This window comes from Chiroxiphia lanceolata, chromosome 2 (genome assembly GCF_009829145.1).
Source record: "Chiroxiphia lanceolata isolate bChiLan1 chromosome 2, bChiLan1.pri, whole genome shotgun sequence".
Classification (NCBI taxonomy): Eukaryota; Metazoa; Chordata; class Aves; order Passeriformes; family Pipridae; genus Chiroxiphia; species Chiroxiphia lanceolata.
The window spans coordinates 34,834,295-34,843,320 of NC_045638.1; positions in this window are offsets into that span (position 1 = coordinate 34,834,295).

Sequence of the window (9,026 nt, forward strand, 5' to 3'; positions counted from 1 at the left end):
TTTGTGGTATGGTTTAAGTAAATGGTATTTCTACATTAATTTTAAAATCTGATGTATGGGCTAAAAAGATAAGTATAATAGAGTATGAAATGCACTAAAATACTGTCTTCTGTGTTATGCTTATGAGGATCATAGTTGGTTTTTATTATGCTGTAGAAAAAGAAGCATTTTAAAATAAGTAAGTACAACTGATTGTGTATTTTCTTTCATTGTCATTGTTCCTGGAACCATAGAAACAGCTAGAGAAGCAAAGACTATAGAAACACTCAGGGATCTTGGCTGCAGAGAACTAAATACTGTAAAATAAAATAATTCTCCCCATTTCCCCAATAACCCCAAGCCACGTATTCCTCTGCAGAAAACCTGGTGTTGTAATATGACAAAATGTAATAAATGGGTTAGCAGTGAGGTGGATGGAATTAAGAGGGAAGAATCTCATTCATTTTAATTAATTAATAAACCAAACTACAGCAGATCTGCGGAAAAGACATCAGTCCTTTCAGTTATGTATCCTTTACTGATATAGATTGAAGTGTGATACGACATTGGTTATAGATTAAGTATAGAGCTGCCTGTGAATTTTCAGCGTGATGTTTTGAAGAAACTTTTTTTTAAAAATCAAAACATAATTTTTAATAAAAGTCTGAAATTGTTCAGTATGCTATAAGTAAAAATTGACATAACAATTAGATGAGGAATTAGAATAGCTCAAATGAAAACATTTTATTTGTGTAAGAGATTCAAGGTATTGCATTTGAGATGAGTTGAACATAAACCTGTGTCTGCCTAAGATAGCCCAGAGAAGCAGAGGAGCTGCTCTTTGGTGTAGCCCACATTCCTATATGCTTCTAGTTGGGATTTTTGGCTAGTTCCGCGAAATATCTTTGCTCTTTCTCATTGCCTAAGAAATATGTTCAGTTGGAACATAAGTTAATCCATAGATCAGTCCAAGATTTCTTATTTAAGATTTAGAGGAAGCAACCTTTCCAAAGAAAAACAGAATGAATGTACTAAATTCAATCTAGATGTTCTAACTTTGATAATATATGATATACAATTATTCCACTGCGATATATGTACATTGCAAATATGCAACATTTTCTCTATTAGATTTAAAATTATTGTAGTTGAAAATGAGGACTGAAATCAACTTCTTCCACATTTATAACCACTTTAAAAAAATACAATGAAAGAAAAGAGAGGAAAAAATAGTGCAAATGGACTCAGAGATGGGAATATATTGTTGGACAAAACTTGTATGCAGAGATAGTAATGGCAAGATAGTGGAGTATTTCCTTATAGGTATTCTAAGGTGATGGAGATTAAGGAATCTGTCCCCTTTTACCTTCACCTTCCTTTAAAAAATCTACCTTGGCTATAACATAAAGCGCTAATAAACACTAAAGGCATTTTAAAATAAATCAAATCATAGCTTCTGCTTCCTTTTGAGTGTCCATCTGAAATAATTAGTTGCAGAAAAGTATATACATAAATTTTTATATGTATATATATAACACTTTTGGAAGAAATGGCACAGCTGCTGCCAGTTATGCCCTCTGGCACTCTGAGAGGCAGAAGCTCCTCCTGGGTTTTACAGCATGCTCTGAAGTGGAGTTGTGTTTTAATTGCTCCATCCATCCCTATTAATGGACAGGCAGAAAAGGAAAAAAAAATATGAGAAAACAGATATTTTATGCACATTGCTGTAAATACCTGTGGTTAAAAGAATATTAAGGTTGTTAAATGAAGCACAGAAAAACCAGGAAATATATGGCTTCTGGTGTAACATTAATTTAGCTTCTGCAGCCAATACCACTATGCTATGGTTCCAGGGGTCCCAGCTTCCCCAATGAATGACTGACTGGTCCTTCATGACTGTTCTATTCTTCACAGGTAGTATGGAGGTCCAAGCTTTATTTAACATATAAAATACAAACCCTGTTCTAAGTACAAGGTTATTAATTTCTTCACAATTTTTCATTTAGCCCTTCTACTACATTCTGTTAATGGTACTCATAGTACTCATGATTATAATATTTAAAGCGTTCAAGAACATTTAATGCATTTCTACAAAGTCCTGGGAGGTGGTGGGTGATTGCTGTTTTTTGTTATATGTGTTACTACACTCACAATATTCTGCATGAACAAAGAGGAAACACACTTTATATACAAAGCCAAGAATTTATTGTTGTCATAACTAAAATCTTTACAGTATGATTCAAGAATCATTTGTCCAAATTTAATTACTTCAGAAAAGAATATTTTAATACAGAAAGTCTCCTTAATAATGTAGTTAAAATTGTTATTCACACAGTGTCCTCCCCTTTTTCTGTTATTATGCTCAACATTTTCCTGCTCCTCTGGGTCCCAAGGCTGATGGTTTCATTTTGCTGTTAAGGATGTTGGGGGAGCAATGGAGACTTGTCAGCATCTAGAGCTGTTCACTGGAGAAATATGATGTTCATCTTGATGGTTTCTTCTTCCTCATTGAAGGTTTTTCTACATGCTCACTAACTTATAGTTACATATTTGCTCTTTCCTCATGGGTCTGCAGCTTTAAGTTATGTCCAAATTTACTATATATGTGCCCTTTTTGTAGGCTAGATATTACATTTTTATTGTCAGTTCTACTTAAACCCAGTTTTGTCCAGTCCCAGGTGTGCATTTCTTTAACTGTTGCTTATAGCTGTGGGTCTTGAGTGCCAAGCGCGCGACATATTTCTTATCATCCCACATAGGTATTCCTTTACATGGCATCCTGTCTCTCCTCTGCTGTCACACCAGGCCTGCATTTCTATAAACTACATCACTAGATGTTAGACTTGTAAAATCATGGAGGTACCATATAAAGATACACAAAAGTAAAACAAATTAGCCAGAGGTACCTGTTAAATTAGAAAAATTGTTGTTAATGATAAATCAAGAAAAGGAAAGTTCCCAGCTAGTCAAGAAAAGCCCAGACAGGGCAAGCCTGACAAGCTTCAGGTCTGGGAAACTCAGTGTGAAGCTGATAGTTTGCTACTAGTAAGAACTATGCCATATTACAGGGACTGAAATTACAGTGTGCATCCTGAGAAATAGATTAATTAGAAAGAAAATGCTACTTTTCTTTACAGAATGATTACTTGAACCCGTTGAAGCCCGTTTTTTTCAAACTTCAAGAAGTGTTAATTGACTGAAAGTACTTTTAGTTCCTAATTAGGTCATTACAATCATGCTGTAAACAAAGGCGATGATGAACACACACATGCTGAGTTAGGATGTTATGTCTAGTAGAAATGGACACATTAGAGGATTTTGGAGTTAGGTTGCAGCTCAAAGCCCAGAAATTCAGAGTTCCACTGGTATTGGCTGTTTTGAGCTGCTCTGGGAATGCAAAGCAGCCATAAACTTGACTTAAATGGCCAGTAAAGTGGGTTTTACTGCTGCTTTGTGTCACCAAATTGCTCCAAAGCAGCTGGAATATCCCATGAATCTGGCCCCAGATGTTTATGTGGAGTTTATTCAAACTATTCTAACCTCTTTGACATGAAATCTGCTGGAAACCTCATGAGAATAAGCTCTCTCTCCTTCTCCTGGTCTCAAACAGAAATGTCAAATGAACAGTCAGCTTTTAGTTTCATCACACTTTTGATCTGGCGAACACTGCAAATGGAAAATAAACCCACCAGAACTTACTCGAGTGTTTCAGAATTCCTCCTCAAACATAAATTAATTTTAATTCTAAGAAGATCCAATGTGTTTTGGTGGTAGTGACATAACTTTACCTATACCTAAATTCTAGTTAGTATGTTGTCTACTGCTGTATTCCAACAGGTGATCTTGTGTGGGATTGATTTCACAGGAGCTCAGACATCTGCAGCTGAGTTTAGTAACTTTTCATTCTCCTTATAGCTGATGGTGCAAGAGGTGCTACCACATCATCTCACTCATCTGGACATCTAATCTATGAGTTCAAATCAATGTTAGAATTGTTTTATAACAATTTTGAATGGAAATGTCATGCAGAAGTGCTTTCACTTCTAGTGAAATTTACAGTACCTTCATTCACACTAAATACAGACTCGTATTAAGCTGGCCCACTCAAGTCAAGGAACACCCCTGCAGAGTAAGGTACTTCTCTGTGTAAGACTCTCTCAGTCTGTCCTGTTCTGGTGCCAGCTCCAATATTGGCCTGTGCTTCTCTTATAGTGAAGTTCAAGTAGCAAGAAAGAGCTAGCTGACCCATAATCTGCATAAGGTCATAGACTGCTGTGTTGTTCAAGATAGTCTTTATCATGACACCTATGTCATCTTCAGGACTTTTCTCCTTATCAGAGGCAAGTCCAGCTTTTCATAAGATATAAATATTGTAAAATTATATAAAAATATTTCTGGCTTGAATCACTTGAAGCACAGCCAAGCAAATCACTAGGGACTGCATTGGAAGGAATGTCTTTTATTTTTTGGCAGCACAGATGAGTTAGCTGACGTAATAGAAAATATCTGTAATATATTTGATTAAAATTCCACAGCTTTTGGCAAATATTCATAAAAATGCTGAACTTTAAGTTTACACTTTACAACATACTTGAAGAAACATCCTGCAAACACAACTTTTCTCTAAATTGGAGATGCACTAACAGACAGAAAAAGGACTGCCTTTTGTGGCCAAGGTGAAGGCTAAAGTATATATTGATGAGAGAGAAGGTTTTATACACCAGTATGCAAAAGAAGTTAAAGTGGCATTTTCTTCAATGGGAATATTCAATCTAATTCTCTTTTTATGCTGTGATTAGCTGCTATATGTTATTTGATTTGCAATAATAAGGTCTTTGTATAGGTTGCATAATAATGCTTTAAAATATCTACTTGAAAAGCATGACCTTAAAAAGGAGACAGGAGGAATAGAATAGTTGAATTGTTAACAAATGAATAATTGGTTTTGAGAAATGTCAACAGAGCCTGCTTGTCTACACTACAGCCATTCCAGGAGAGGTAAATAGAGGTAGTCTTTTTGCTGAAATTATATGTGCAACATTCAGAGGAATTCTTCTAATGACTCACATGCCTGAGATTACTTGGTCTACAGTGGGTTGGAGCCAAATATGAATCCAGTAGCACACTGCCTAGTGACCAGGTTATTAGTCAAGGAATATGTTTATTTAAAATAAAAGCAGCTCCAAATTAGGTGACAGTTATTTTCTCAGTCTCTGTGTTGGACCAGTAGATAAGACCATCAGATGAAGGGAAGAATGTTCACATAGAGTTTTATGAATATTTAGCACCCAGCTGATAATAAAAAGTTTAAGGCATTCATAATTTGAAAATTTCAGTTTGGAGGACCTTGTTATGTGGAAGTTGAAAAGACTCAGCATCCCTGTACTACAGATTTCACTGTGTAAGTGGTCACAGTGGATGGAGAGTGGGAGAAGATATGGAGTGGTGTGTATAGTCACACAGTAGAAGGGGTGTTAGGACTCTCAGTGTCCTTCATGCAGTCATTGCCTGATCCTGCAGTCCACTCTGCTCTCTCTCAGATTGAATAACTCAGCTCTTCTGCTCTGCAAAGTCCCTCTATGTAATAGACTTTTTACATATACTCGAAGCAATAATCCAGTGGGTCAGGCATCAATCTATCAGTATTCTACTGATTACTGTTTTATTGAGAAGCTGGACATAACTATTAGGGATTCTGGCCCATTTTATCACTTGAAGATTAACTTATGACCTAAAATGAATCAGTTATGCTGCAAACTGTGGAAATCATCTTATCTAGTTGAAGTACCTGTCACATGCTTTTTAGATGACAGGCTTTATTTCAAAACACGCATTAGGAGAAATTGTTTGACACATGGTTTAAAAGGCTTCCAGTGCTCCTTGCTAGTTTACCCAAAGTGTCACTAGTATCTGAGTTCAGACAAAAGAGTCTAGGGTTGCAGACTCATATGCTGCATTGTGCCTTTGTCTACCAAATATCCTCACAGCCACCAGCCTACTGTGCTCTGTGTTTATGTTTTCTCTCTTTCCTGTTATCACTCAGATCAACTGCCCACCAGCAACCCCTGCAGTATCCCACTTATCCCTGCTGTACATCTGCATTAGGCAAAGTAGAGATACTTCAAAAATGTCTTTTGACTATCAAATTAGGCCTTGACTCTCATGAGGACTCCAATTTCAAGATTACACTTGTTCAGTATAAGGTCCCACATGTAGAATTAAACAGCAGGCGTCAAACAGCACTGTGTGAGAGATTTTCCTCACTCAGGACACATAGGCCATATGTCAGGACCATGACCCACATTTGTACTTTTTTACACACCTTTGTCCCATGAAAGTGGGCACATATGGCTAGTAACAACTGTGTCTGTATACAGCAACTACTGCCTGTACAGGAATCTATGTGTATGCCATTATTCTTACATAGTATTCAATATAGGGTCTTTCCATCTCTTCTGTACCTCTGTACCTCTGGAATTACCAACTGGTATACACAAGCAAGACACTAACAGTTTTTGTTGCAATCACTGAGATTTTACAAGCTGTGCAACCAATGCACCTTTTACCTTTTCACCAAAATGTTTCTATCTGAGGGCACTATGGGATGAGTATTGTAACTGATGTGAAATGTGTGTTTTGCTTTTTAATTTCTAATTGATCACAGTCTAAATATGGTAGATACTTTATATTGGATTTAATTGGTGCAGCATAAGACTCCAGTTAGAGAAAATAGAGTTATAAAAAGAATCCTACCCATTCAGTCCTAGAGACAAAGTGCCACCTATTTTTACACTTTTGAATCTGCTTGACACTGTCTTCAATTAATTAATTGATGCTTCTTCCTGATTCATGCCCCAAGATCCACTAGGCACATAATGTTTTTCCTGGTGTATTTTGTTTTTGCTTCTGAAAGACATCTCTTTGCTTGATATTGGCAGTGTGAACTGTTTGATGGGGTAGCATTTATAAACGTTATCGTTTAGAACTCGCACATCTGGCTGAAAACAATAGTTCATGCTTTCTCATAGAAGTGTTTCCAAGGCTAAAAAACTTCCATGGCATTTCTAGTTTTCTGTTTCCTAGAAAAATAATAATAAAAAAGAAAATCCTAGATATTACTGAAACAGCTTGTATTCTACTTCTCCTCTTTCATCAGTATTTATTATTTGTCATTGTCTTCACAAAATTAGGCCAACATGTTGCCATATTTGGACACATCTTTAAAGTAGCACTGAATGTTAAAAAGAGAAGAATTTCTGGATTTGAAAAAGTGTCAAGAAAAATAAAGGTGGTCTGAATAACTTTGGAAATAAATTGAAGATTCTGGATTATTAGGTTGTCTTAGGTAAACAGACATTTTTATGTTCAGCTGTGGTTTTTTAAAGGAAAGAAATGCAATTGCATAAAAATATGCAGAAGACATGTTAGGGTAGCTGCATAACCTAATGCTGGTAGATAGGCTGATTGTGAGGTGGGCAATGTTACACAAGTGTGTAGGGATATTTCTTAGTATAGTGGGAGTCTCTCTGAGTCATCCTGATGCCACACTGAAGTCAAACTGAGGTGTGCACCAGCTCTTCCCCACACATTTCCATCAGCCTTTTTTTGATAAAAAAAAAGAAATGGGGTGTTCAACCAAGAGATTGCTCATTTAAAGAAAACCAAATCCAAAGCCAGAAACATAGATAATGTGAGTGTGTTTTCTATATAGCAAGACTGAACACTTACTGGCTCTTAATAATTTGATATTAGGCAGGTTATTCTCCACAGGGTGACATGAGAATCAGTTGAGTATAGACGTGTTTTGGCCCTGAGCTAAAGTTTGAGCAACAAACAGAACTCAAGGGCTCTCAAGTTTTCCTTGGCTATTATCATGACCATTCATTCAGGGGGTTATGGAAATTTGAGCTGCACTATCTTTTGGTGTTTCCATGAAGCACAGTCATACTTCATACAGTTGGTTAAAGGATTCTCTGTGAATTAGAGTGAACCTCAAAAGTTGCTACAGATAATTGACTGGTCATCCCACAGGGACTCTGGAAATACCATTAGGGAACTGTCCAGCTAAAATTTCTCCCATGAAGAGTGTTTCACTGTGGTGTCCCTCTCAGTGCTGTTACCTGGTGCAGACAGAAAGAGCAGGCTGAGAACTGGCCATAGGTGTGCTGAGGGAGAGAGTGTAACTGCTTGCTCTGGGCTATGCCTTTCTCTCTCTGCCTAATCCTGCAAGAAACATTTGTCCTTTAGATCAGGCAATTGAGGTACATTCAGCTCCTAAAGATAGCTAAGAAGGGAATGAATACATGAGGAAAACCAAACCTCGTTTTCATTTAACTGACTAATGGAACGCACTGCCTACCTTAAAAGTGCAAACCCTGGGTGTTGATGCATGCTGGATTGAACATTAGAAAGATGGGAAGGCCACTGGAGATAGGAAAGATGGGAAGGCTATAAGTTTGGCACTTAGCTCAAGTATTCGGTTTCCCTCTGTCCATGAATTCTTCTGGTCTTCCTTGGTCAGAGATATCTTTTTCAAAAACCTTTCGTAAGTTTCAGGTGAATGTTGATGTGAAAGAGGTCTACCTGTGTGTCAACCAAAACATGAGAATTTTGAAGGAAGACTTCAGTATTCAGTCTTAATATGAAGAATTCTTTGCACACCGTTGGACATTTTGACACAAAACATATATTCTGCTTTCTTATAGGAATATGTATGTAGTGGAAACTGTCTTTTTATCTGAGTTTTCCTTTGATAATACATTTACTATTCCATTTTTTTGCCATTTTACTTCTACCCCCTTTTGACTCTGTCTATGTTCCCCTGCTTAATAATAATGTGCTCAATGTTTCTGTCTACTGCATCGTTTACAATGAGACCTTTCATTAATATCCTGTTAGACACCTTCCATGAATACCTAGAGATGAGCAACAGAGGTAGCTGAAAGAGCACACAGGCAATTCCAAGGCAGAAGTGATGTATGACAAAGCGTCTCCACTCTGCTTATGTAATTGTCTGAATCTTGATTTAAGTTTCCACTGCTGCCAGA